This window comes from Cavia porcellus, unplaced genomic scaffold (assembly GCF_034190915.1).
Source record: "Cavia porcellus strain 051 isolate PalLab524CR breed Dunkin Hartley unplaced genomic scaffold, mCavPor4.1 scaffold_38, whole genome shotgun sequence".
Taxonomy (NCBI): Eukaryota; Metazoa; Chordata; class Mammalia; order Rodentia; family Caviidae; genus Cavia; species Cavia porcellus.
In genome coordinates, this window is record NW_026947521.1 from 10,484,794 (window position 1) to 10,512,366 (window position 27,573).

The following is a 27,573-nucleotide window of genomic DNA, read 5'->3' on the forward strand; positions in this document are numbered from 1 at the left end:
TCTGCTATTAAGGATTGTATGTACATTCTCAATATTCACGGCAGTTATGTGAGTGGATTGGTGTCAGTTTTTGAAGTTTAGGAAGGAGATTGAGGGGAGCAAAGTGGCAGCCCCTCTCCCTGGGTCTCTTCTAGGAATCGTGTGCACCTTAGCATCTGTATTCATGTGGATAGGACCACGGTGGGCAGAACAGTGGCTCTGACTCTGGCTGTGTCTTAGCATCTCCGAGGGGCTTCACAGAGAAAACCAAGGCCAGGACCCAGATGCATGCCTGGCCTGCCTGTACTTGCCATGGGCTCTGCCTAAGTGACCCCTGCAGGACCTGGAGCTCATGGTGTTTTCAGGCTTTTTAGTGTGTTCTCCTAAGTTTAGCACTGAGAGCCAGGAATTCCGAGAATGGTTTTCATTCAGGAAATGAATATGCATGGAGAAATCTGGGCAAAGTACACTGGGCTCAGGTTACAGGAGTCCCACAGCTCCTGGACAGGTTCTGAGGAGCTGTCTGGAGACGGAAGCTGGCGCCATGTGCTTGGCCCCGCAAGCCCTAAGGTCTCGGCAGGAGCAGCCTTGTGAGAAAGACTCAGACTAGCCCGTGCAAAGGAAGGACTGCTTCTGTGGGCTGCGGGGCAGGCTGGGCCTGGCCAGTTGTTGTCTGCGTCCCCATTGAGTAGGGTGTCTCCTGGGAAGAGTTGGCTGTCCCAGGGGCAGCGGGGCCTTCTGAGATGTCTGTTCCTCTGCAGAAGCCTCAGTTTTGTGAGGTTCTGCCTCTGGAATCCAAGGTGACTGGAGGCCAGAGGCTGTGACAGGTAGGTGAGCGTCCCTACAGGTCTCTTGCTTCCCTGTCCTCAGCCGTCCGAGTAGGCAAATGGAAGTGAAGACTTTTCCATTTAGACTACTGCTGGCAGTGGATGCTGACATTGGAAAGCTGCTTCTAGAGTTCTCTAGGGTGGAAGGGTGGAGAGTTCTGTCTGTGTTGCAGTGGATATACGGTTTGAATAAAAATGTGCTTCTCTACCCCTCTACTTCAAAGTTATGTATTGTGGTGTTGCCTGAGTAAATGAAAGATTACAGGTAATTAAAAAAATCAGAGCTGGGAGGACTGCTGTAGACCGGGCAATTGGCACTGGGCTTTCACATGCCCCCCAGTTGTGCATCGTTATTTATGGAGCATCTCTTTAGTAATGCAGTTTTCTTTTCTCTCAAAGGCATCGAGTTTTGCTGGTGATTTGAGCTGTGCCATCGCTGGGTTGATATTTTTAGAATACAAAGCCAGTGCGCAGTGGTTAGCAGAACTCTTGGTCATCAATTACCGAGGATAACTCAGAAGTTACCTTGTCAGGTAAAAGGCGCTTTGGGAAGTGTATTTGGTGCAGTGTTATTTCTCTGTTTCACATCAGTTAGTGGTGCTGCTTTATGTCCTGGCATGTTGTTATGAAAAGTTGGGAGTACAATTTGATAGTTGAAAGAATTGTATCTTAAACACTCATGTATTTCCAGTTGGATTCTATAATTAGGATTTTACTGTACTATTGATCATATTTTTACCATTTATCCATCTCTGTGTCTTCTTGTATTTTAATGTATTTCAGAGTAAGCTGGAGATGTCAGCAGTTAGATTTAGCATGCATATTATTAATTAGGGTTCAGTGTTTGATGAGTTTTCTTTCCGGTAATATTTATATTCTGTGGAAATGCACAAATCTCAGTTGTACCTGTTGTGACTTAGTACCAGTGTGTACATTTATGCAGTCAAAACCCCTGTGGGGATTCTGGACGTTGCCACCATGCTAGGACGTTCCATCTTCTCCTTCCCAGCATCCCTTTCCACGTCTACCCCCAAACAAGTAACTGTTTTAAAAACTTGTTAAAAATCACAGTTGAGGGCCAGGGATTTAGCTCAGTGGCATAAGTGACCCCTGATACCAAAAAAAGAAAAGAAAAAAATCACAGATGAGTTTTGTCTGTCCTGATAATTCATAATAGTGGAATCATGTATGTGGATCCTTTTTGTAAACTTTCCTTTAATCAGCATAATATTTGAGATTCATCCATAGTTTATGCCACTCAGTAGTGTATTCCTGTCTTACTAGTGGTCAGTATTTTATGAATACCATGAATAAATGTGTAGGTATCTGTGTGTGGCTACATGAGTGCTGAGTGGTTGGTTTATCCATTTTTCTGTTTCTAGACGTCCAGGTTTCCAGCTTAGGGCTGCTGTCATACAGCAGCTATGCCTATCCTTTATAAGTATTTATGAATATATATCATCATATCTCCTGATGTTTCCCTTCCAATGAATCGTACAGTCAGTGCAGTTTATTTTTGTAAGAAACTACCAGACTTTTTACAAACAGGGCTGTATCCATCAGTCATGTTAACACTATCAGAGTTCTGATTGTTTTACATCTTTGATATTACTTGTCTTCCACGTTACAGATATCGTATTGGGTATGTAATGATGTCTGTTGAAGTTTAATGGTATTTATTTCTTGCTTACCTTCTGAAATTTAGTGTTGAAACAAATCAGAGCTACCAAGAGAGTCGCAGGTTCAGCTTCAGTAGTCATTATCCTCATGGGATCAGTACTGCGATTTACCACCCTGCTCACAGGTAAGCAGCTGTTTGTGCTCTGACTCAGAGTAAACCGGGTGGGTCCAGAAACCTTGGCGTAGATCCAGAGGGAAGAGCCTCCCCTCACTGATTCTCCTGTGGACCTGTTCATTCCATATTCCTGTGCGCAGTCATGTAGAAGACCTTGGCAGTCTGTTCTGATCATGCATGCACCTTTTCCTGCCTGACTGGTCTTCTCCAGCCAGCCAGGGCACTGGCCTCTTGGTTGAGGAATTTTTCCTGCTTGCTCACCCACCAAAGCACGTCCTCCTCGTTGTAACAAGAGTGCGACAGCACGGAGCTCACAGCCTTGTCCACAGAGCCCATGAAGGCCATGTCTTCTTGTGGAGGCTGCAGTAGGCATCCCTCTTGCAGGCTTCCTTCCTTGCAGGCTGAGGCTCTGCTGTCTGTCTGTCTGTCTGTCCGGCTCCTCCAAGTCCTGTGTCTGTTTCCCCTGCGGTGCCCCACCCTCTGTTACTCAGCTTTGTCAGTGAGTTTGACTGGAAGCTTTTGGCATTTTCTGCTGCCTGCAGTATCTGCCCTTTAGTTTTGAGGGTTAAGTATATGTGTATTTCACGAGTCAGCCAAGCTCTTTGGGTTTGTAACTAGAAAGAGTGTTCCATTTTGAGTCAGATTAAGCTAGTTAAGTTCTGGATTTTTGGATTAATCAGTGACTGCCGGCAACTCCTTACACTGACTCTCTTCTTGGTGGAAAGTGTATGCAAGTTTCGTATTCTGTTTATTCATCAGAGAATTTTATTGTGGAATCCTTTTACTGTGAAAGATTCCCCTCTCTTTCCTCTCTCCCACTCCTTTCTCTCCTCCTCTCTCTCCACCCCTCGCTTCTCTTCCCCACACTCCAAAATCCTTTGGGCTGTCTGCTAATGCCATTTTGTCTCCCTGAGACAATGACCGAGATAATGACCATCTTGACTTTTGTTTCATCCCCTTGCTTTCTTTAGAGTTTGAGCACTTATAGTTAGCTTGATGTTCTGACTTTATGGAAATGGAATCATGTGCTCGTAAATCTTATTGTGTGACTTGCTTTTTCTTTTCTTTTTTTTAACAAGGTATTGGAACTGGAACGACTTGCTTTTTCATTCATGTTGTTGTAGTTCATTCAGTTTTTTTTTAGTTTATTTTTAACCACTGAGGATATTTTATGAATAATACGCAACATATTTAGCCGTTCTCCTGTAAACGAAAACTTGATTTGTTTCAGCTGCTTCTATGTTATAAAAATAGCACAGTGGTAAAAGCTTCTATGTTATAAAAATATTACAGTGGTAAAAGTTATTGTGTACTCCTTTAGCACACATGCTGGCTGTGGAAGGAGAAGTGACTCTTCAGACTTCTGGGAGGGAACAAGGTCCTGGCAGGTGTGTCCCACGGTGGTTGTTCTGGATGATGTTCATCCTCTTGATGGTGAGATGTACGGCACTTTTAAACATCTGCTGGTTGGTAGGTGTAAAGGAATATCTCATAGCTGTTTTCAGTGATTTGAAAACCTGTGGGAGCTGTGTAAGAAAAGAGGGTTTCATGTACAGGGCCATCTGAGCCCACCCCTGAGGAGGGCATGTTCCAGGAGCAGCGCTGTGAGAACGCAGTGCAGGAGCCCTTGGGGCCAGGGTGTGTGACGCAGATGGAGGTGTGATTGGCAGGCCCGTGAGCAGTGGTGAGCACTGATTTCTGCGTGGTTTTGCAGCCCACAGAGCCCCTGTTCTCACTTGTGTTTATTCTCCTGTAGTTCACCCCCCCCCCCCCATGCTGGGGTCACACTGAGGACCTCTCTTGTGTGAAGAGAGGGCTGCACGCTGAGGTACATTTTCAGACTTCCTTTCTCCTTTTTCTTTGTTTTAAACTGCTGAGTTTTATGATGTACCTGTTATAGATTTACCCCTAAATCCACCTCACTGGTGGTATAAGTCTCTCTTCAGTGCATCATATATATTTGTGTCGTGCAGGTTTTCTCTCTGTGGAGAGGTCTGTCCCGGAACTTCCCAGTGTGCTGCAGTGTAAATTTACAATGGCTGATAGCTGTTGTCCTGGAGTCTCTGCCACACCCTGGGAATTGCATTCATGTGTTGTCTGGCTGCATTCTTGTTTCCTAGGTCCCTTGTGCTCTCTCACTTTCTGTTTTTCTTAGTTTATTTCACTGTTTTGGCCACTCACAGCCTTCTGTATCTTCCCAGAAACAACATGTGGTATATCAAAGACTTGCATGTCTGAAAATGGCTTGTTCTGTCTTTATGTTTAATTGATGATTGGGTTCAACAGAGTTGTAGGCTGGAAATAATTTTCTTTTAGAATTTTGAAGGTATTTTTTCTAGCTTCTAGTGTTGCTCCTGAGAATTCTAATGTTATTCTGATGTAAAGCCCAGTTTTGTTTCTCTGGTGTTTGTCCCCTTCTCACTAGACTTTCTTATTCATCAGTGTTCTGCTATCTGACCTTGTAATTGCTCACAGCAGATTTATTACTATCTACATGCTGGCTTCTTAGTTTTGGGTTCAAAATGTAACCACTCGAGGGAAGTTTTATTTAGTGGGCGGGGACAGCCTCTATTTAAATAAACATCTTAGAAAGTTGAATATATTCTTTAATCAAAAAGGAGGTTCTCTTTTTGGTTCTGCAATCATTTATAACTTGATAGCAGTCAGTGTGGAGATAGATGACATTAATGTTTCTGTGTGAAAATTACTATAAAACAGAGAATGTGTATAAATATTCTATTGTGGATGACGTTTTTGCTAGGTTGTTTATGTTTTCCATTATGTGGTCTTTTTTAAAAGAAAGAAGGTATTATTTTCGTCCTGTTTTTATTTATTTCCAGCTTATTTTTGCAAATAGTAGTGTGAGGGTGTGCTATTTATCATCTATAAGAATTTTACAGATGTGAAATAAATCAGCCAGGCTAGAGCTTGGTTAAATAGGGAACACGAACTCAGGGTTTTGTGTAATGCGTTTTTTTGTCTTAATACAGAGAGCACTGCTGAAGAAGAGAAATTGAGTTGATAAACTGGGTGACAGGAAGCAAGAATTAACTGAGAAGCTGTGGACTAAGCTGGGTGGGTATGCTGATTTTTTCCATATCCTGAGTCACAGCCTCATGGGAGCCCTGGAGCCATCTCATCCCTCGGCCCTGCCTCCCCTTATCTGCCCCCCCATCCATTCTCCTCCCTCCCCTGCCTCCCCTGCCTCCCCTCCTCTTCCTTCTGTCTTTCCTTTGCTGTTGTTGGTTTTCTGGAGAATCACACCCAGGCTCTGGTGGAGAAAAATCCCTCTGTTCCTTTGCATTGTGGAAGAGCCCATGTGCAGTAACCATAACTCTGCCATAGTAGTGTGAACCACCAGAGACGGCATGGAAATGAGCAAACCTGGTTGGGTTCCAATAAAGCTTTATTTACAAAACATAGGTGCTGGTGGATTTGGGGTGTGTGTGTGTGTGTGTGTGTGTGTGTGTGTGTGGTGGCTGCCGCTTGCTGACATTCGTCTTACGTAACTAACTGCAGGCATATTTAAATTCATGTATTTCTTGAAATGTCTTTGTTCTTTAAAGTCTTCATGGTATCAGACTGAGGCCTGCTGCCTGTGCGCACAGAAACTCATATTATGGCATCAGTTTCTGCAGAAAGCTTCATTGAAGGTCAGCCAGTAAGGGAGAGGAGGGGCTTTGAAGATGGGACTCAGTATTGGGGCAGTGCCTGTTATGGTCCCCCTGTTTTAGTCCAGAGGTGGGCCAGTCACAGGCAGCACCCTGGCTCCCGGCTCATGCTTGGAATCCCCATAGCTTTGGATCCTGGATCCTCTTATGAGTAGAAGGCTATGGCCCGTGGAGCAGACACAGTTTCATTTGTGCTTTCTGTTGCTGTCCCCTGCCTGGAATGTCCACTAAAGTAAAACTGTCTGCTCGGCCCTGTTGGGTTGGACCGACCCACTACAGCTTTGTGTGCTGAGGAGGAAGGGAGTAGGGAGGGGAGGGCAGTGGGCGGGGGAGGGAGAGCCTTTTGCTCAGCCAGGGGTGGGTAGGACAGATTTGTTCAGGCAGCAACTTATATCTGACAGTTACGGGATATTTAAAAGTAGCTAGACTTGCTGGAAATTCTCCAGACTGACCGTGACATGATGTGTTGTTGCAGTATACTCCATGAACACGCTGTAGAGCTTGCGTGGTTTGATAGAACAAGTGTTGGTTTCCTCCAGCAAATGGTGGTTGCAGCTCCTTGGGCTTCTGGCAGTGTGTCAAGCCTGTGAGAGAGAAGGTGAATGGAGGTCCAGGACCAGGGTCTGTGTTGTCCACGGCTCCACTTTCCGCAGCAAGACAGGGCCTGGCACTCGATGTGTTGCTCAGCAAAGGAGCGGGAGCCTGATTTTGGAGGAATTGGTGTTTAAGGCTCAGGTGGAACATCGTGTAAACACAAGAGCTAAAGTAGGTCATTTTCAGATGTTTCTTAGGTGAAATGTGAGTCTTGTTAACTCCTGAGAGTGTGAACTCCATGAGGGGGGAAGCTTGGTTCCTTCATGCTGTCTTTCCTGCACTGCTAGCACCGAACCTCACATCTGAGTAAGTGTAAACACTCCTGAGATGGATGCTGCATTGACTTCAGTGGAAGTTGGTGACGTTAGAGAAAATGTCGGTGCAGATTACTGAATCTGCATGTGCTGAGTACTGGTCATCAGGATGCAGTGTCCTACTTCCCTGCTGCTGCTGCTGTGTGTGGGGCAGAGCTCCGGGCTAGGAGACTTTCCTAGGGTGGTGCGACTATCAGGGCTGCTCCCGTCCTCCGTTCTTGGGGTGGAGGGACTGTGACCTGGATGAGGGCTTGGTACACCGCAGCCTGTGACCTGGCTCTGCCCCATTTCTAGGAATACAGTTGACATTTTTTAGGTAGTTGAAAAATACTCAAAGCAGGTTCCTTGGTGACTCATGAAAATTGTGTTCAGGTATCCATAGAGTTTCTTTTGACACCCTGATGTGGTGTTTCCTTCTGTCCCGTAAAGGAGGTGTTATGAAGTAGATCCTGTGGCCCACCAGGGTCAAAATATTATGAGCTATACTTTTTAAGAAATTGTTAGCTGGACTGTTCTGTGCCAGCCAACATCTGTGTGTCCAGTTTTGCTTGGGGGGTACAAAGCCAGAAGGATTAAATGTTACACATGTTCCCATATTTGATTCTGAATTCTGAATTACGTCCTAAGGAATTTAGAACCAGATGCCATGCAGTTTTAAGCAATTCTATATCTATTCATCAGGTTGCTAGGAGAACGATTTCATTATCAAACTGAGTGAGCAGAAGAGGAAAAATTTCCTGTTTTGTTTTTAATAAGCAGCCTTTCAAAAACCTAATTGATTTCTGTGATCATCCTTCAGCACATGTCAACTACTTAGTCTAGTGCTTAGTCACAATGTGACTGATAATGAGCCGTGTCTTCCAGACCCCAGGTGGTTCCTTTAAACATAGGGTGAAGTGGATCCTTGACCAGCAGCATGGAGATTCCCGGAGGTGTGGGGAGTTGGAGATTGGGCTCCCCATGCCTCTGCCTCCTGGACCCCACGTCTGGAAGGTGTCCCAGTGTGTGTGTGTTCCGGGCCCTCCGGGATTCTGCTGCATCCCTGCTGTTTGACAAAGGCTAACTTTGTCTTGGCTATATGTATTTCTGCTTAGTTCTTCATCTAGTTGGTAAACATAAGCAAACTTTAATGAAGACACTGAACTAGTGGGTAAGATGTAATGCATCAGATAGGTGATGTTTCAGGTTTCCGAAGGGAGGAACTGCTTGTAGCTCTGACGGTTTGATCATGTGTGTGGAGCCTTAACTTTATGGGCCTGGTCCTGTCAAATCTTTCCAAGCCCAGGCCGCAGCTGTGCTAGTTCAGGTGCTGTTCCACTGTCTGACCCCTGCCCTTTCCATGTTGTAGAATTGTGGCACATAGAGCCTGCCCTTCCCCTCCTTCCCTTCCTGTTGTGTGCCTTGGGGACACCAGACCTTGGACAGAGCACCTAGAAGTTCTTGTTCTAAAACTTCCTATGCTGTACGTGGGCTTGAACGAGTTCTAAGCCACTAGAGGGCAGATTCTTCCAACCAGTGTTTGATCAAAGAACCTTTTTGCTAACTCTTCTGTGTTGCTTTTGAATTCTTTTAAAGCATGGCTCCCAGCCTCAGTGTCCTCAGCGTCTTATACCGTGATACTTAGGGCCTTGTGTCTGCCTCTACTGGGTTTTTTCCCATGTCTGGGTTACTGTCTCCTGTTCTTTGGTCTCTGCCTTTATTCGGGCTTGTTTAATTCTTTCCTCGCATGCGTGCGTGTGGGTACACACTTTCTCTATCACTTAGTTTATTTTTATCGTCCAACGTCTGTGCCTGCTTGCAGCTTTCCACTCTTCCAGCTGTCAGAGCTGGGAGACTCAGCCCCTTCATCGTCAGGCCAAGACCAAGGACCGCTTCCTTCACCTCTGTGCACCTGTGCGTCTTGGCAGGCATGCCCTGCTTGGCCTTTCGTGGCTGAGACATGTCTGTGCTCAGTAATGTACAGGACAGCTTAATCTCCAAGGGTTTTTATCTGGTTTTGAGCATTTTAGATCGAAGAGAATATAGTATTCTTTGAAGATAACGGTGCACAGTATAATAACTGCTATTTTTGTTATTTGGCTATGAAAATTTGTTTTATTTTTTTCATAAAAAAAGAAAGAAAAATCAAAGCCAGGGCCTCCACGTTGCAATACACCCCCATCTTATTTTTATTTTTTGTTTTGAGACAGGGTCTTAAATCATTCAATTACCCGATTTGGGTTTGAACTTGTGCCTCCTGCCTCAGCTTCCCAGAGTTCTGGGGTCACAGGTGTGTGCCTCCGTGTCCAGCTTGTTGTTTCTTTCTGACGTGCTGTGTGGTGCCCGTGTGCATCAGGTGCAGATGATGTGCGTATGCCTAGTGAGGCTGCACAGATGCTCACTGGTGTCTGCAGCATGCGGTGGCCAAGCTTCAGACGTTCCCCATGTCTCTGAGTGTACCACTGAATATTTAAGCGCTGCCTCTGCCCAGGTGAGGCTGTGGTTCCCATTTGAAAGCCGTTTGATTTCTCTTGGTGGTTTTGCTTAAAATGCTGACCTTCTAGGTTTAATATGTAGTCATTTTAATGTAAATTTTCTCATGCAGGTGGCTTTCCATGATGTGATGTTTCACTGCTTTTATCTTGTTCCTATTTACAATCTGCATCCTTTATTTTCTTGCTTGCAGACTTCTGCTTGTGGGTGGCTGTGAAGCCTCAGAGCCAGGCATCTGGAAGGCAGCCAGCTGCGGCCTGTCTGCGTGGAGAGTCCTCTCAGGGTCACCATATTACAAGCAGGTCGCCAGCGGTGGAGACAGGGTCACAGTGGTAAGTGCTTGCCACAGCATTTTACTGTCCTAATTGGCTTTAAACAAATACATTGTCTGTAAGACTTAGAGGAAGAAATAATTTTGTCTTCAGCGAGGAAGACTAATTAATTCTGGTGCAACTATAATACTTCTTTCAAATATCAAATTTAATAATGTATGTTGAATTGAACAGTATTTTCAGATATTAAAAAAATGACCTGGATTTGCTTGTTTAGGTATCAGCATCTATGAGGCCCTTTGTGTTTGAGCAGCTGTTCTTAGCTCGCTCATGGACTGGCCCATTTCGCTAATGCTGTTTCCAGCCCTAGTCTCCTCATGGAGAAGCTGAGTGGGCTCTGGAGAAGCTGTCCTGGGCCCACTCACCACACCACTGGAGCTTGCAGCCCTTGTTCATAAGCACCATAGTGCACTTCTTCCTGTAGTGTTCAGTCTTTCTCAACTCTTCATCTGTAGATTCATTGATTCTTTCTATAATTTTTTATTGGGTCTCTCTCTCGCACCAATGTTAGCCAGCTTTCTGTGGCTATGACAAGATTCCCAAAACAAACACTTCCTAAGGTATAAGGGTTCATTGTGGCTTGCAGTCTCAGAGGTTCAGTCCATGGTAGCTTGGTCCTGTTGAGGTGTAGTCCCTCATAGTACAAGTGTAGCACATAGTGTGGTTCCTGTAAGGCGGGTGGAGAGGGAAGGAGATGATGAGGTCCTCAGGGCCCCTTCAAAGGCATGGTGCTCAGTGGTGTGACTTCTTCCACTAGACCCTCACCTCCTAATGGCTCCCTCACCTCCTAGCAGCACCACAGGCTGGTGACCGTGTCTCTAACACATGGGTGTTTGGGGACCGTATCATGCTATGATGCACTGTGACAGCTAATCTCCATGGCAGTTTGGTGAATTCATAGCAGATGAGTTCATAGCTGAATGGACTGCTGGGAAGTAGGGCCTCATTGAGGGAAGAAGGCCTCTAGGTGCCTGTTTTTGAAGGCCTCAACTTGTCTTTGGCACTCTCTTGATCTCTGCTTCTTAATTGCCTTAGTGTAGGCCAACCTAGGGAACTTGTATATGACCAGGGGGGATGAAGATGAAACACAGACACAGAATTAGTTTAAAATATGTGCTTAGGGTGCTCTTGTCTCCCTTCGACAGAGAGTCCCGAACAACTGGCGTACCTTGGCTCTATTCACTCAGAATGGGCACAGGCAGTAAGAGTCAACCAGGATTCATCCATCTTCTACCATTCATGGTACATCTTTTAGTAAGCAAAACGATCTCAGAGACACTAACTTTCCCTGCCACCGGTGTGTCAGCACGCACTACACCGCCTTTCTCTCTAGGGCTCACAGAAGAGGCCTGTTAGGCCTTAATCTTCCAATCTGGTCTCCCACACCTTAAAGAGACAGCTTTCCCTGGCCACATGCCTGACATGTTGTTATTACTTCACCACAGACCTGGAAGCAATGGGATTGCATGTCACTGACTGAACCCTCTGAGTCCGTAAGCCAGGGAAGCTTTTCCTCCTTTAAGCCTTTGTCTCAGGTGTTTGTCATGGCAAGGGAAAGCTAACTCACACAGCTTCTTTTAGACTGCAATAGTGTTAGTGTGTGCTTGGCCCCTGCACACTGTGCTAATCCAGACAGTCTCATAAGCAATCAGTGAAAAGCCCTAATAGTTCTGTCACTTGCCACATAAAAATTGATAACCTTATTTGAGACAAAGCCTGCTGTTGATACTGTCTGTCCTTGGTCCCTTGTTCTAATTGATGATCATAGGATTTAAAGAGAGTGCCCTTTGGAGGCTCCTCTGCCTCAGTTTATGACTTTAGAAGGGAGGAAAGAAGGAAAAAGTGGAAGCAGTAGCACCTCTCATTGTTTAAAGCTAAGCATGTGGCTGCTCCTAGTCTCAGAGGGTCTCAGAGTAGTTCTTCAGTGCCCAGAGAAGTGATAAAAACGAAGTGTTGGTGGGCACTACTTGGCTTACACATCACCACCCTGTATAAGTGACACAAAAGCAGGCGCTTGATCAGAATCACACGCCTCATGCTTAGCATGGTGCCTGTGATAGGCAGCAGTGCTGTGGTGGGCAGTTAGATGTCTCTCAAGTGAGGGAAGAAGCAGAAAATCAAGCTGAAGCACAATACAAATAAATGTGTTAGGCCATTTGCTTCAGTAGTGTGTTTGCCATGTTATTTTTCTTAGATTGATAGATTTAAATAGATTGATTTAAAAATAATGTCCTGAAAGAATAAATGGTTTGGTATTGACAAAGAAGTAATGCAGATGTGCCTCTGAAAAGAAATCTCCAGCAGTTAAAGTAGTCCTCCATTATTATTTTTTAGCATCTGGCATATGCTGGAATCTATGTGATTTCACCCGCCAAAGCTATCTTTTTTTTCTCCAAATGAGATTGACTTAGTGTCTTATATGGTACCAGATCTTATATCCATTTGTTTGTAGCTCAGCTTATGCAGTGCGGGGCTTTTCTGTTTTTTCCCCACCTATCTACTCTGCCGCCTTTGATTCTCTCAGAAGGTGGGCTGGAGGACAGTGTGAGGGTTGTCATCACTGGCTTTCAGACAGGAGCTGACAGCTGAGAGCTCAGGGTAAGCGGAGGCGGGAGATGAGCTGGACTGACTCTCCCACTTCCTGTTAACTCTTCCCTACCTGCAAAGCTGTGTCCAGGTGTGATTTGTGCTACAACGATTATGCCATTGTCACGAAGAAAATAAGGTTAAGGTAGGAGTTACTTGTACATGCTGGGCACACTGTCTCCTGTTTATAGGGATGTCTGAGCCGTGTTTATCTTTCTGGCTTAATTCATATACAGATTGTAGTTTTATATGGAACAAATCAAGGCAAATCTTGGAAAATGTTAGAAGACTTTTTCTCCCTCAAATCTTACTTAAAGCAAATATGATGCCTGCAGGTTATTTCCAATGGTTTAATCAAAATACAGGTTTTTAAAACACTTAAGAATCTGGGTATGCTATGAAAATACCATCAACAAACCTCATAGATCTAGAGAAATCACTCCTAAAATTCATCTGGAACCAGAAGAGACCTAGAATAGCAAAAGCAATTCTAAGCAGCAAAGGCAAGGCAGGAAGCATCACAATCCCTGACTTGAAGTTATACCTACAAAGCTATTGTAATAAAATCAACATAGTACTGGAATCAAAACAGATCTGAAGATCAATGGAATAGATTAGAAGATACAACTACAAACACACTCAACCACCTTATCTTTGATAAAGGGGCCAAACATACTCACTGGAAGAACGACAGCCTCTTTAATAAATGGTGCTGGGAAAACTGGCTCTCCATATGCCAAAAACTAAAACTAGACCCATGGCTATGACCATATACTAAACTAAATCTAAATGGATCAAAGATCTGAATATAAAGACAGAAACACTAAGTCTGTTGGAAGACAAAGTAGATAAAAATCTTGAAGATATAGGGGTAGGTTAGAGAATTCATGAATAGGAGTCAAACCACATGGGAAATACTTCTCAGAATCAATAACTAGGATTGCATCTTATTAAAAAGTTTCTGCATGTCAAAAGAAATCGCCAGCATAGTGAAAAGAAAACCCACAAACTGGGAAAAAAATCTTAGTGAACTGTCCCTCAGACAAAGGACTTCTGTCTAAAACATAAAAAATTTTAAAAAATCAGACCCCTGAAATTCAAGGAACCAATCCAAAAATGGGCATCTGAGATGAATACACAGTTCTCAAATGAAGAAATACAAATGGCAAATAAATACATGAAAAAATGTTCATCGTTAGTCATTAGAGAAATGCAAATTAAAACTAAACTGAGATTCCATCTTACTCCAGAAAGAATGACCAGGATCAAGAAAACTACCAACAACAAATGCTGGAGAGGCTGTGGGAAAAAGGAACTCTCTTGCACTGTTGGTGGGAGTGTAGACTGGTGCAGCCACTGTGGAGGTCAGTCTGGAGATTCCTTAAAAAGCTGGGATTGAAAGTCCCGTTCAACCCAGCCATTCCACTTCTAGGCATATTCCCAGAAGAATTAAAAACATCATACCACAGTGATATATATGAGCCCATGTTTATAGCAGCACAATTTATAATAGCCAGATCTTGGAAACAACCTAAGTGTCCATCAACTGAGGAATGGATAAAAAAGTTGTGGTATTTTTATATAATGGAATACTACGCAGCTATAAAGAATGATCATATTGAGATATTTATAAATAAATGGGCACAACTTGAGACCACACTCATAAGTGAAATAAATGATACTCACATGTATAAATACCGTATAGTCTCCCTAGTGTAACAAATGGTAAGAGTACATAAGAGTTTATGGTAATCATGATTACCCATTATATTGCTTTGAAGCCTTATAATAATTGCATTCTTTAGTTGGAATGAGTTTATCCTGGTTTGTTTGATTTTATTATCTGTGATAATATGAACTGTTATTATGAAGAAAACGACATTATAATAGCCAGTGCTGATTTAATATCATCTTACTCTGAAGTCCTACCATGCCTTTGTTCTTCTGTTTCCATTGGTTGTATCATATTGTATCTTACTGGATTTTATTATGTGTGATAGTATAAACAAATTTTCTGTGAAAAATGAGATAATATAGTAGTCATTGTTCATTTTCTGTTATTTGGTTCTGAATGCTCTGTAATACTTTCATTCTCTTTAATGGTTTTATGCTAGTTTGTTATGTTTGATACTATTATATATGAAGTTATGCTCAACTATTTCAAAGAAAGAGACATTATAGTAGTCACCGTTAATTATGGGTTGTCTTGTGGTGAAATACTGTGTTGCTTACATTGTTCTGTTCTGATCTGCTTTGTTATTCCCTGTTTTGTCTTAATCTCTTAAAAAAAAGAATCTGGGTATGTTGGTGCACCCCTTTAATCCCCAGCCATAAGGAGGCTAAGGCAGGAAAATGTGAATTTCCTGCCAGCCTAAGGCAACTTAGGTTGTAAGATCTGGTCTGAAACCAAACCAAGGCAAACGTTACAGCACAACACAGCAGAAACAGCGTATTAGTGATAAAATAATGTGGCAAAATATAAACAACCAGTTACCCCTGGTGAAAGATTTGCTGACAGTTTATTATGTGATAATTTTTACATTTCTGTAGCTGTAAAATTTGTCAAAATTATACATTGAGTAAAAAGGAGGAGACCTGGAAATGCAGAGGAGGCGAGGTGCACGTCCCTTAGTGCTGTGCCATTGAGCGCTGTGACTGAGTGCTCTGGGCCAGGGCATCCTGGGGGCTGCTCGCCTGGGGCCTCTCTCCGGGCTGTGTCCTGGCTGCGCTGGGGTGCTGCAGGCTGCTGCAGTGTGCACGGTCCTTGTCTCCCAGACCCTGGTATGGGACTGGAGTCCCACAGAGCGGGATCGCCTGTGCACTGAGAAAGCAAGTACGAAAAATACTGAACTGGAAATGAGTGCCCTGCTGTCCGATCGACTGCTTGAAATGCTGCAAGTGTATTTTAATTACATTAGTGATTTTTAAATGACTTGCAGCTGAACTCAGTTGTTGTGCAGAGACATAAGGGCATTTGAGTTTCAGGATTGGCTGCTTTTGTCAGTGGCAGGTGCTGTTCTCATCGAACCCCTTAATGCTGGCTTGTAGCTGTGGCGGTAACTGGGGTAGCTATTGACAGGAGGACACTGCTGGTGTGTGTATTCTGGCCTCTCCCCAGGCTGCCAGGCTGTTCAAGAGACTGCAGCATTCAATACCTGCATTGAACAAAACTTTGAATTAATGTCAGTGCCGCTCCTGTATTTTTATGTGTTCATTTGTTCAGCACTGAATCGAGGCTACAGGCGTTAGGGATAGAAAGATGATATTGCCGTGTCCACAGCTGAGCACAGTGGGGACAGGAACCAGGCCAGAATTCAATACTGGGCCAAAAGAAAGGCCCAGCCTTGTCGAAGGCTGGTGCCTGAACTCCTGCACAGTCATGTACCAAGCTGTCTGCTAGGATCAAATGAGTTAATACATGTGAAATCACCGATAAACCCTAAGGTGATATCTGAGGGTAACCATTTTTGTCCATTTGTATTCTTAAAAATCAAAATTTCAGATAAAACTACATTTAAAATAAAATTTGTTGATGTTTTTTGGTGTATGTAGATCTGGGAATTGAGCTCTATTTAACACTTTAAACATTTTCTTATGTTTTATTTTTGAGATAGGATTTCAATAAGTTGCCTAGACTGGCCTCCGACTTACTATTCTCCTGCCTCAGCTTCCCTAGATTTGGGATTACAAACCTTTGCCATTCACTCAACTGAATTTGTTAATGTTTTTGATGCTACCACTTTACCTTGTTTTGACATCTTACTGTGTTTAACTAGTGAAATTTCCATCTAGATCTGAATTTATCCCTGATGATGCTAGGTAATAAAATGGTAACAGGAATGGTCTCAGTTGGGAAAGAAGTACAGTTGATTTTTTTTTTTTAAGACAGAGTCTTGTATGTGGTTCAGTCTGGCCTTAAATTCACTATGCTGGCCTTGAACTTGCAGTGGTCCTCCTGCCTCAGCCTCCTGAGTTCTGGGATAACGGGCATGTGCCACACACCCAAAATGCAGTTGATTCTGATTTGCGTCAGTTGTCTTAGAATTTCTACCTGTAGATTTAACGCAGGATGGTTTTGATCATGGATGTGTTTTGTAAGAATGTAACACCTGAATTTTTTTCCATACCAGACAGAGTATCACCAAGATCCTTGATCTCTACGAGTGATTTTTCATAACTACTTAAAGTCTGATTTCATTTCATGATAAATGGCTTTGTACGTAAGAAACCCTTCCATTAATCTTTGTTCATGTGTTTTGTAGGTACCCAAGACACTGGGACTGCTGAGGATGTTAAATGTCAAGCTTCACAGTCGCCAGGGCCAAGAACAGGTAATGCAGATCTGCTTAACCTTGGGTCCTCAGATGCTGTCTGCAGAGTCCCTGCACAGTGGGTGAGGTCTGTGTGAACCCTGAGCATTTTCAGCTGAGTGTGTTTGTAACTGCACAGTATGAGTGTGTGCATTAGCAAGCATTCCTAGAGCTGTTCACTCAAAGTTTGTGAATGTATTAATCAGTCTTTTTGTTTTGTTTTGTTTTTGAGACAGGATCTTGCTAAGTAGTATGGGCGACCTTGAACTTCCTTATGTAGCTCAGGCTGGCCTTGAACTCACAATGATCTTTCTGCCTCAGCCTCCTGAGTGCCAGGGTTCCAGATGTGTGGCACCACGCCTGGCAGTATGTATCAATCTTAACTCAAAAAATACAAAGAGAAACCATAGAAAATGAACTTATTCCTCTTGGTGATGGATGATACAGCCTAAAGAACTGTAGAGGCATCATATGCCATTCTTATTTTATCTTAAAAACTTACAAAGTTTTCATCTTATCCAAATTTTTGTTTACTGTTAAAAAAAAAAAATCCTCTCTAGATGTGAGATCACTGGTGCTCCAGGGGAAGAGAACCCTGCAGTCCAGGGTTTTGGATAGTTCCCTTTGAGTTCCAGTGATGGGCCTAGGGACTGACCCAGGAGAGTCACATCCCCTTCCTTTGTTGGGCAGAATCATGGCGCCTGGCAGTTGTACCCCCGCATATTCTGTACTGAACCACAGGGAGATGTGTGGAGAGCGCGCTGCTGCTGCTGTGTTCTCATGCATCGTGGTACTTAGGCCTTGAGCTCGGGGCCTGCCTCTGCTGTGGACTTCCGCCAGTCAGTGGTTCCGGACAGCTCTCCACTGTCTGGCGCTGGGCTGGTGACACACTGGGTCCGGAAAGCGAATTGTGCTGTCTGTGGTTAGAACCTGGGGTTGCTCTCCTTGCGGATGCAGATACACAGAGCGCATCACTCACCCACCAGGGCCTTTGTTGGTTCCCTCTGCCCTTTGGCTCTGTGCTCTCCTGCTCCTGTAGTGGTGTGTGGGCCATTCCTCTGCCTGTGTGATTCTCCTTAGTAATCCTAAAGCCACTTCAGCTTGAACAGTGTTCAGAGGAACGCTGTTGTGCATAACCAAGCAAGAATGTGGCATTTCAGTGTCAGTTCATCTTGTTTTGTTTTATGTTTTGAGACAGGGTCTTGCTCTATACTTTAAGCTGGTCTTGAACTCACTTTGCAGCTCAGGCTGGCTTTGAACTCATAGCAGTCCTCCCACCACAGCATCTTGGGTTTAGAGGCCGGCTCTCTACATGGGGCACTGTTCACTTGTTCAGTAGCCTCACTTTGAGCAAGTTGTGGTAGGCTGATACTGGACAGGCTAGTGAGTGCTGTGAACCTCCTCAGGCGTCTGCAGTGGACAGCCACAGATCTCAAGCCCTGCTTAGCCTGCAGGGTGCCTTGCAGTAAGTGCTGTCCACTGCTGTACCTTGCAGAGTGTCGGCGTGCAGCAGAGAGGCACTCACCTGCAGGGAATGCCTGGCTGGAAGCAGGTCATGGTGACAGCACGTGTCCTTGGGACTCCTGCTTGCCTGGGTAGAGAACCCCCTGGCACTTGCTTTTGGTGTTCCCTGCTTATGTTATCTGACCAACATAGTAACAGTGATACTCAGAACAGGAATCATTTGGGTTTGCTGCATAGGGCTCTTTATGTCCCATCTGGTACTCAGAAGAAACAGTTGATTGTGAGTTTGGCATGTGGACTGGCAGAAAGGAATTGGCTAGGTATCAAAAGCACCAGTTTGCCTTCTCCACCCCCTCGAGGGGAGCCCACTGCTGGCCTTCCTTTTGGGGAGGCTTTGGCTCCTTTGCACACTGTCAGGGTCCTCCATGATAGAGCAGAGGCAGGGCAAGCGAGTAGTCTGTCCGTGTATTTGATCCTGCGCAGCACACTGGGCTAGAAGCCGGAGTGTTTGGCTTTTTAAGAAGACCTTTTGCGTTCAGTGTGCTATGCCCAGTGCTCCCCCCTAAGCATGTGCTGTCACGCATGTTGCCTCATTTGTATCAGTCTTACCTGTGGAGATGGCTGGTGCTCGCCAGAAGGGCTGGGGATCCTCTGAACACTTCCTCACTTTGGGCACATCATCTGATGAGCAGGAGCCTCATGGTCTTGTGGGGCACTGGCATTGCTGGGAACAGGACCCGTGTGCTGCAGCGTCTGGACACAGGCTTGGCCCAGTGGGTGCAGACAGGAAGGGGCAGCCTCAGTCAGGGGCAGTTCAGCACTTTCTTCTAGCTCGTCTGCTGACTGCTGTGTAAGCTCTCAGCGAGCTAGCTGAAATGGAAGCCAAGATGTATTCTTAAAAATAGCCAAGATTCAAGTAATAAGCACTAAGGAGTAAAAGTAATAAGCACTAAGGAGTAATAAAATCCAAGATGTGTAAATTTTGTTGTAAAAAAGAGAGGGAAAAAAAAAAGAAAAGGAGCTCTAACGGATATAACAGCAAGTGTGTTTGGGGGTGTTAAATAGCTGACTTTATCAATGTTTTTGGAACATTGAACACAGCTGTTTGCAGTCTCCCTGTTTGAATGTCCACCTTGTGTTCTTTGATACTGTGATTTGAGGAACTATTTTCAAGAAAATAGTGTGTAATCTACTAGCAGGTAATTTCTTACTGTTATGGTTTTTTGTTTTGTTTTGTTTTGTTTTGTAGTTCTGTATTGCGTGTACCCTTACGCCGCTTTGGTTTGTTTTGTGTTTTTCTCTTTTTCCTCTTAAATAAAAAACAAAAAACAAAAAAAAAATAGCCAAGATTCTGAGTTACTTTTTATCTCTGGAAGAATGAACTATCTTACCACTCAAAGGTGGTGGCAGTTATGTTTCTTTTTTAAAATGTGTTCCTCCGAACTATTATTTTTTTAGGGGAGGGCATTACTGGTAATTAAACCTAGGTACCACCAAGTTGCAGCTATGGGTCTTTTTTACTTTAATTTTTGAGACAGGGTCTTGCTAAGTTGTGCAAGCTGGCCTCAGATCTCTGTTTGTCCTGCTTCAGCCTCCCAAGTAGCTAGTGCTAAATACACACCATGACTCGTGGCCTTAAGTGTTAATATATTTTTAAAAGGGACCTGCTTTTCTACATAGAATCATGCTGTTACTATGTAGTTCATTTCATACTATTCACTTGTCCAGGTATACAGTAGGCTAATAGATTGGACAGTATTAGAGGTTTAATAAATCAGACAGCCGGGCGTGGTGGCTCATACCTGTAATCCCAGCAGTCTGGAGGCTGAGGTGGGAGGATCGTTGCGAGTTTGAAACCAGCCTGGGCTACAAAGTGAGCTCAAGGCCAGCCTGAACTGCATAGCGAGACCCCATCTCAAAAAAGACAAAAAATAATCAAACAGTTAAGACAGTGATTATCATATGATCAACATTTGGTGAATAATGTTGGTGACACCTGTATTAATCCATCAATTTCATTATATTCATAATCATAGAACTAATAATTAGCAGTTTATTGGTTCTTTTCAAATTGCAATTTAATATACCCCAAACTCATATGCTGTAAATGTTCAACTTCTGATTGGCATGTCTTACCTTCTGAAGAGTATTACTCAGAGTTACTTATATTGCTTTGTAAAAGATAGTGGCTTGGAAATTTTTATAAATTTTTGGACAGGGTTTTGCTGTGTATCCTCCTGTCTCAGCTTCCTGAGTGTTGTAATTACAGAAATGGGCCACCATGCTGGCTGCCTTGAAATTTTTAAAAATCTTTTTTTCTTTTTATTTTTATAGTGTTTTTGTTATTGTTATAGTGTTATTAACTAGACTTTTGTGGAAACTTTTTCTTAATTTGAAGGGCACCTTTTCGTTTTTTGTGATCCTGGGAATTGAACCCAGACCCTTTGCACTGAGCTACATCCCAGCTCTGTTTTTGAGGTAGGATGTTGTTAAGTTGAGCAGGCCAGACTGGAGCTTGGTGAACTTTTGTCTCAGCCACCCAGAGTGCTGGGTTTCAGTTGTGCACCATCATGCCTGGCCTCCTCCCCCCACCCCCTGTACCGGGGATCGAACTCACGGCCACATGCTTGCCAGGCAGACACTTATGCTGCTGAGCTAAATCTCCAGCCCTTTTTCTTTTTTTAAAACTAAACTTCCAACTTGAAATGGGCTAAAATGTCCACTGACCTCTGCGAAGCAAGGATTTACGTGTGTCAGCTGTAGATTCTGGAATGTGTGAAACAGTGCCTGGTGTGTGTGATATTTGTTAGTGAAAAAGTGATATTCCTTAAGTGTTTGTGGGCTGTTGGAAGAGCTGTACTTATAAAATTACCTTATAACGATCTGAAGTTTCTTTGTTTAAGAATATGTAGTATTTCAGGATGTTTTGAATGTATACAGTATAATTCGTTACTTTCATTTTAACGTAAGTTGTATACTTAGAAGATATAGGAAACAAGAGATCACTGATTTTTGTTTTATGAAGATGGTAGGTAATTAAAGAAAGTGAGGTAGTTTTAGCTAATACAAGGATTTGACATTTAACATTAAAAACCCTCTCAAGAAAGTACGAATAGAAATTTTATAACGATATTTGAAAGAAGGTACAATTCCTACTCTAAATGTTGCTGCCCATAATTAGTGTTTTTAGTTAAGAGAAGATGGTTTGGACATTTGAGCTTATGCTTTAATGGGAGGAAGAAGGTATAAGAAATCCCATTAAACAAATGCGTGGCTTAATGACTTTTTGGGGAGCAGCTTTTATGGAAATATGCGTGTAGAGTACAGTTCACTCATCTAAAGTGTACAATTCATTGGCTTTTAGTATATTCACAGGAGACAGTCAATTCTGGTTACAGCTTTGTTACCCTGAAAAAGACACTGTACCCCTTCACCATCCCTTGTTACTGTGGGCCCAGATGTCAGGGAATTCCATTCTTCTGAACACCAGCCCCACTGAGAACTTGTGACAGCGTTCGTGTAAAGTGGTATTTTTGGTTCAGTACATGTGCAGATTAGACCCTGTGAAGTAGACAGCAGCGTCCTCTAGGAGGGCCCCTGTTTGTGTGTGCAGAGCATATTCACAGTGAAGTGGGGGCGCCGCACCCCAGGGAGTGGCGGTAACTGGGGTGGTGTCTGCTTACCCACAAGCTGTGCTCTGACTTTGTGGTTTTCATGCAGGATGGGATTTTCAAGATGAGCCTCTCTCCAGATGGGAGCCTGCTTGCCACTGTCCACTTCTCAGGGAAGCTGAGTGTCTGGGCTGTGCCGTCCCTGAGGCAGCTGCGTGCGTGGGAGCAGCGTGAGCAGGTGGGTCCTACCTTGGTGTGGTGCCACGTCCTATGTCACATGGCTGTCCTGCCCCGCAGGACCTCGTAGTGTTGGTTGGTAACACTGTAGGACAATGAAGGAGGCACACACAGGACAACCTGTGTCCAGTTCTAACTGATCATGCAGTGCTGTGTACTAGGTGTCATCTGTTCATGGCATGCACTCCTTTTTCTCCTTGACATTCTCAGCCTCCAGATGAAGGTGTGAAAACTGCAGCAAAGCCCACGTGGTCAGGGTTGCAGGCTCAGACCCTGAAAGGTTGCAGTTCTTTCCAGATCTTGCAGCACTAGTAGTGTGCTTACTTCACGCTTCAAGCAAGTTTCCTCCTTGTCTCACCATGGTGACGGGCACTGACATTGTGCAGTGTGTTGGAACGACAGGGTCGCGGGAACACATGACTTTGTTGTTCAGTAACGGAGAATCCATCTCTTTCGGGTTTAATTTACAGGGGGACTGAAAGGGCTGCTCATACAAAGCCCTGCAGTGTGCCTGGAGTGAAGTTTAAACAAAAGCTTTCCTTCAGCTTGGTGGAGCTGATTAGTTTGTGTTTGTGTCCTTGAAGGTGAATTCTCTCCCAGTGGTCCCAGATGTGACTTGGCAGGTAGCTTCACCATCTGTTGTCGGTCAGGCTTCCCGAATGCCTGGAGCAGGTCGGTGATGTAATAAAGACAAATAGTATGAGGCAAATGGTAGAGGAGTGGAGGAAGTGGTTCTCCATTTTCCAACGCTTCACACGTTTCAGTTGATTCCTTAGGTGTTGGTATTCTTTTCACTTTTGTGACACTTTTGGAAGATTTCCCCATTGTAGTTCCTTTCCTCATTGCTGAGACAGAATGTCCAGCAGCCAACGTTAAAGGAGGAGGAGTTTATCTCAGCTCATAGTGTGTAGACGTTCCACAGTCAGCTGGCTCTGCTGCTGAGTCAGCAGGATTGCTTGGCACAGGGGCATTGCAGGGGAGGAGCAGTTCATGGTGTGGCAGGGCAAGGCAGAAGGCAGTAATCCACAGCCACAAGCAGACTTGCCTTCTTTCTGTCCCTTGTATTCTATCCAGGCTACAAACCTATCAGATGGTGCCACCCACAGCCAGGGTAGAGGACCCTTAATCCCAGCATCACAGATCCTAATTCAGGCACCTTTGAGATTCCCCACCTATGACTGCCTGAGGCTTTGGGGACCATCTAGACACAAGCCAAAACACCCCCTATTCAGTTGCTGTGTTATACCTCTCTCACTCACTGGACCTTAGTTGAAATGGAAGCAGTGATCCTGGGCCTGCAGCCTTGCCAGCCACAAACAAGGCACATCCCCTCTGTGCTGCAGTCAGAGTGGGTGTGACTAATGTCCTCCCAGCAGAAACGGAGCATTCGCATCTCAGAGCAGCTCAGTGCCCTGGCTGGGGAGGGGCTCTGCTGTACTCACAGGGCGTACTTCACATCACTCATGCTCCCCAGGGTGTGAGATGTGCCCCAGACCCACATTCAGGAGAAAGCCATTGTCGAGTGGTGAATGGATCCAAAGACACCGTAAGTTCTTGGTTAGGAGTGTGGGCATGTGGAAGCACCCTGCTGTTCCTTCTGAATTACAGAACGTTTACATTGGTGCAGTGTGTTTTCAGGTGGCAAAACTCCAAAGAATAAGGGCGCTCATTGCTGCTCCCTGTTCTGTTTTCTTAAATTATTTTCATTCCCCTAAACGAAGTATTGATCAGCTTCTGAGCCCCTGAAGGTTACACTTGTGGACGTCCTCGGGTATTGTGCCCGTCCTGGGAGGGCTGTGCATAGCAGATTGATAAGCAGCCTTTGCTATTGGCTTAGGTTCTAGGGACCCTTGTTCACCCGCAAAGATTAGTTGCGTCTTGTGGTCCCTGTGGGCACACACTCAGCCTTTTTTATTGGTGAAGCCTTTCATTCTTTGTCATTAGATTTATTTGATACCATTGTGATTTCTCTTTATTGTCATTTATTGACTAGATTTTATAGTTGTTCTACTCAAAAAAACATAAAAACTGTTTAAAAATCTCGCAACCTGGGTGTGACTAAGTGAGATTTTGTCAGGAGCTTTACACACACCCCCAGGAAAGTACCAGGGTGGGAAATCAGGGATTTTCAAAGTGGAAGGATAGGCACTGCTGTGTCCATCATGCCTCGGTGGTGTCTTCTGCACAGAGACTCCTCAGACACTGGCGCCCTTGGCCACTGAGCCGCCATCCCTGGCCTGATCGCTGATCCTGCAGTCCTCAGGTCCCGCATCCATTGTAGCAGCCAGTGTGTCCGTGGGGCAGCGGAGGCAGTATGGCTCTTGGGCTGGCGGTACCTCTCACGGGGAGTCTGGGGGATTACACAGAAGCTGCTCCTAAGCTCCTTGCTACTAGCGGTTTCCCATGAGATCCTGAGTGACCAGGAGGAAACAGCTGCCTGGAGTCATGGAGGGGGAGCCTTGGTTGCTGTCACCAAGGACACTTCCTGGCCGTGGCCATGGTCCCCATCACTACCCAGCATGCCCTGCCAGTTCTAGCCTTGGCAGAAACTTTAGTCTGAAGTTGGGAACATGGAAGGTATTTACTTTTATCCAGTTTTCCCTAAGAACCCTGAGGCTGTGTAGTGTCATGACACTGGTTCCCCTGTGCAGCTTCCATTCTCCCCGAGTCCTCCTCCCTGTTCCCCGCTGTTGTCCGACTCTCCTGTGCTCTTGAACCTGTGATTTGTTGTAAACACACCGTGGATGTTGGGACCTGGCAGTCACCTAATCTTAAGGATGTTTAAGGATGAGCATATGGCAAAGAATAAAGGACAGTAGACTAATATGGGATACAGTGGTCCAGGAAGGTCAGAGCTCTTGTGCCTCAGACAAAGATGTCTCTGAATTGTCCACAATTTGCTGGGTATATAACATTAGAGGTGTATAGAAAAGTGCAGGAATAGCTGAGGTAAAAGGCCACAAAAGAGAACAGGGCCTTGTGAAGGTGGATCCAAGACATTCCACGCAGCACAGTCTTCACCTAGTGAGAGAGTTCTTTAAGCTCTAAGGTTGGCAGCTTTTGCTCTGGAGTTCAGAGGCAGAGTCAGTGCCCACAACTATGTTGTCATCCTGCCTTCAGAGGTGTCACAGGGTCACAGGTGCTACTGGCCTCTACCATGACCGTTGTCATAGAGTGTTCTGTGTCTGCATGCCAGCTGCTGGCTCTTTAAGCAGTTTGCTTGGGCCTGGGATAGACTCATAGGTTAACAGAGAAAGCCAATTGATTAATTCTAAAGCCTGCTCAGTGCTGCCTCAGTGTGGTCTCCATCACAGGATGTCAGCTTCTGCACACGCTCTAGGTGCCTGCAGAACACTTGTCTCAGACCACTGCAATTTAGTGGGATGGAAGTGCATCGGAGTTTCTCGGGCAGTTTACAGAGTGTGAGTGCTTCTCAGCATCTCATTCCTTAATGAGTACTGTTCTCGCTTGGGTCTGTGTTATACAGCAAGAAAGCAGTATGCCGAATTTCGATCTCATGTCCCCGATTCGTATGCCCATGCCCTTTCTGTGAGCAGGTGAAGGCATAGATGCACAGAGACATGTGGAAGAGAGCTTCTTTGTTAGGCTGGTGAGTGCCACCGTGTCCAGCACACATTTGCATCCCCACAGTGAGTTTAGGAACATTCGTTTATGTGTAGTAGGTTAGGAGTTACTTTTTGCTCACTCGTTTTTTTTACATGGTGTTTTTGTTATTCAACAGTGTATAAAAGCCCAGGGATAAACCCTTTTTCTCAGTGGATGTAATACAGATTTCTTAGGCCCTGGCACATGTGTGCAGCTCCATGTGCCCTGAGCCAGGAAAGAGACTTGTGAAGCTGTCCTTGGTAAGCCTGTCGCTTCGTAATAGGGGTTGGGGCCCTTGGGATAGAGTGCACAGAGGTACCCTGAGTTTTCTAACTGTATCCTGGGAATCTAGCACATTAAATTGAATATTTTAGTTTGAACTTTATGTATTACTAAAGTCATGTGTGCTGTAGAATGGTCACAAAAGCTTATATATATAGTGGTTCTATAAGATAGAATACCTTGTCCTTGTATCTGTGATGACATGGGATTCCTGATTTATGAACATGTGGGCTGTGAACTTTCACAGATATGAACGAACCTCACATTTACTCTTTTTATGCTTTATGTTGTGAAAATTTGCTAGTCAAATGTTTGTATTTTGGAGACTTAGTGTATTTATGTCAAAGGTGTATTGTCAGACTTAGGAATGAATCCAACTTATAAGTGTTCTCCCGCAAAGGAACTCATCTGTAAGTCGGGACTTACTGTGATAGCAAATAATAAAGTTCAGCTGCTTATTGAATCTCTACTTAGCTCTTGAGCAGGAAGAGTGGACAGTCTCAATTTTTGCCTTTAAGGTATTCATAGTTTGAAAGGGAAATGGTAAACAAAAGATTAAATAGCATGTTAAGATTATAAAAAGATAACTGTCTCACTAAGTTGCCCAGGCTTGGCTCGAATTTTAGGTCTGCCTGTCTCAGCTTCCCAGAGTGCATGGATTACGGGTGTGTGATGCCTCTCCTGGCTCAAGATTCCATTTTGATGCAGGTTTTCTGACTTTGTAAGCTGACTCTTTGTTTCAGAGTATCTACTCACAGTTGCTACATTTGTTTTTTTTTTTTTTTTTTTTTTATTTATTTAAGAGGAAAAAGAGAAAAACACAAAACAAACCAAAGCGGTGTAAGGGTACATGTAATACAGAACTATAAAACAAAACCAAACAAAACAAAAAAAACAAAACAAACAAAAAAAACATAACAGTAAGAAATCACCTGTTAGTATATTACATATTATCATCTTGAAAATAATTCCTCAAATCACAGTATCAAAGAATACAAGGTGGACATTCAAACAGGTAGACTGCAAACAGCTGTGTTCAATGATCCAAAAACATTGATACAGTCAGCTATTTAACACCCCTAAACACACTTGCTGTTATATCCGTTAGAGCTCTTTTTCTTTTTTTTTTCCCTCTCTTTTTTACAACAAAATTCACACACTTTAGATTTCATTACTCCTTAGTGCTTATTACTTTTTTTTTTGGGGGGGGGGAAGAATACAGTCAAATATGGCAAAACAAAGCTGTCAGTCAATACCAAGGATAGACATAGCACATGGTGTAGAACAGAGTACAAGTTTATCAACAATGGTTATCAACGTTGTCCCTTGTTTCCTTAAAAAGAATTGTCTATCTTATTAGATATTATAAAGTTGGACAAAACAGTAGAGAACAAGACCAATAAAACTTAGGCATTGTAAACATTACAGGACTTCCAAAGAAGACAATAGTCAAACCAGAATGGGTATCTTAGTGAATCTTATTGTCTTCAAAG

At 44.1% G+C, this 27,573-nt stretch overlaps 1 protein-coding gene and 1 pseudogene across 1 annotated transcript in view; one reads left to right on the top strand and one right to left on the bottom strand.

Annotated features, from left to right (window-relative positions):
• The window catches only part of LOC101789106 (NBAS subunit of NRZ tethering complex-like), a 112,117-nt pseudogene that overhangs the window by 56,055 nt on the left and 28,489 nt on the right, over positions 1-27,573 (top strand).
• The window catches only part of LOC111758603 (ADP-dependent glucokinase-like), a 43,069-nt gene continuing 30,566 nt past the window's right edge, over positions 15,071-27,573 (bottom strand). Inside the window, exons 2-3 of the transcript XR_010045633.1 lie at positions 18,954-19,214; positions 15,071-15,725 (exon numbers count right to left, since the gene is read on the bottom strand). The gene's annotated coding sequence lies outside the window, so the exon portion shown is untranslated. The remainder of the gene's footprint in view (positions 15,726-18,953; positions 19,215-27,573) is intronic.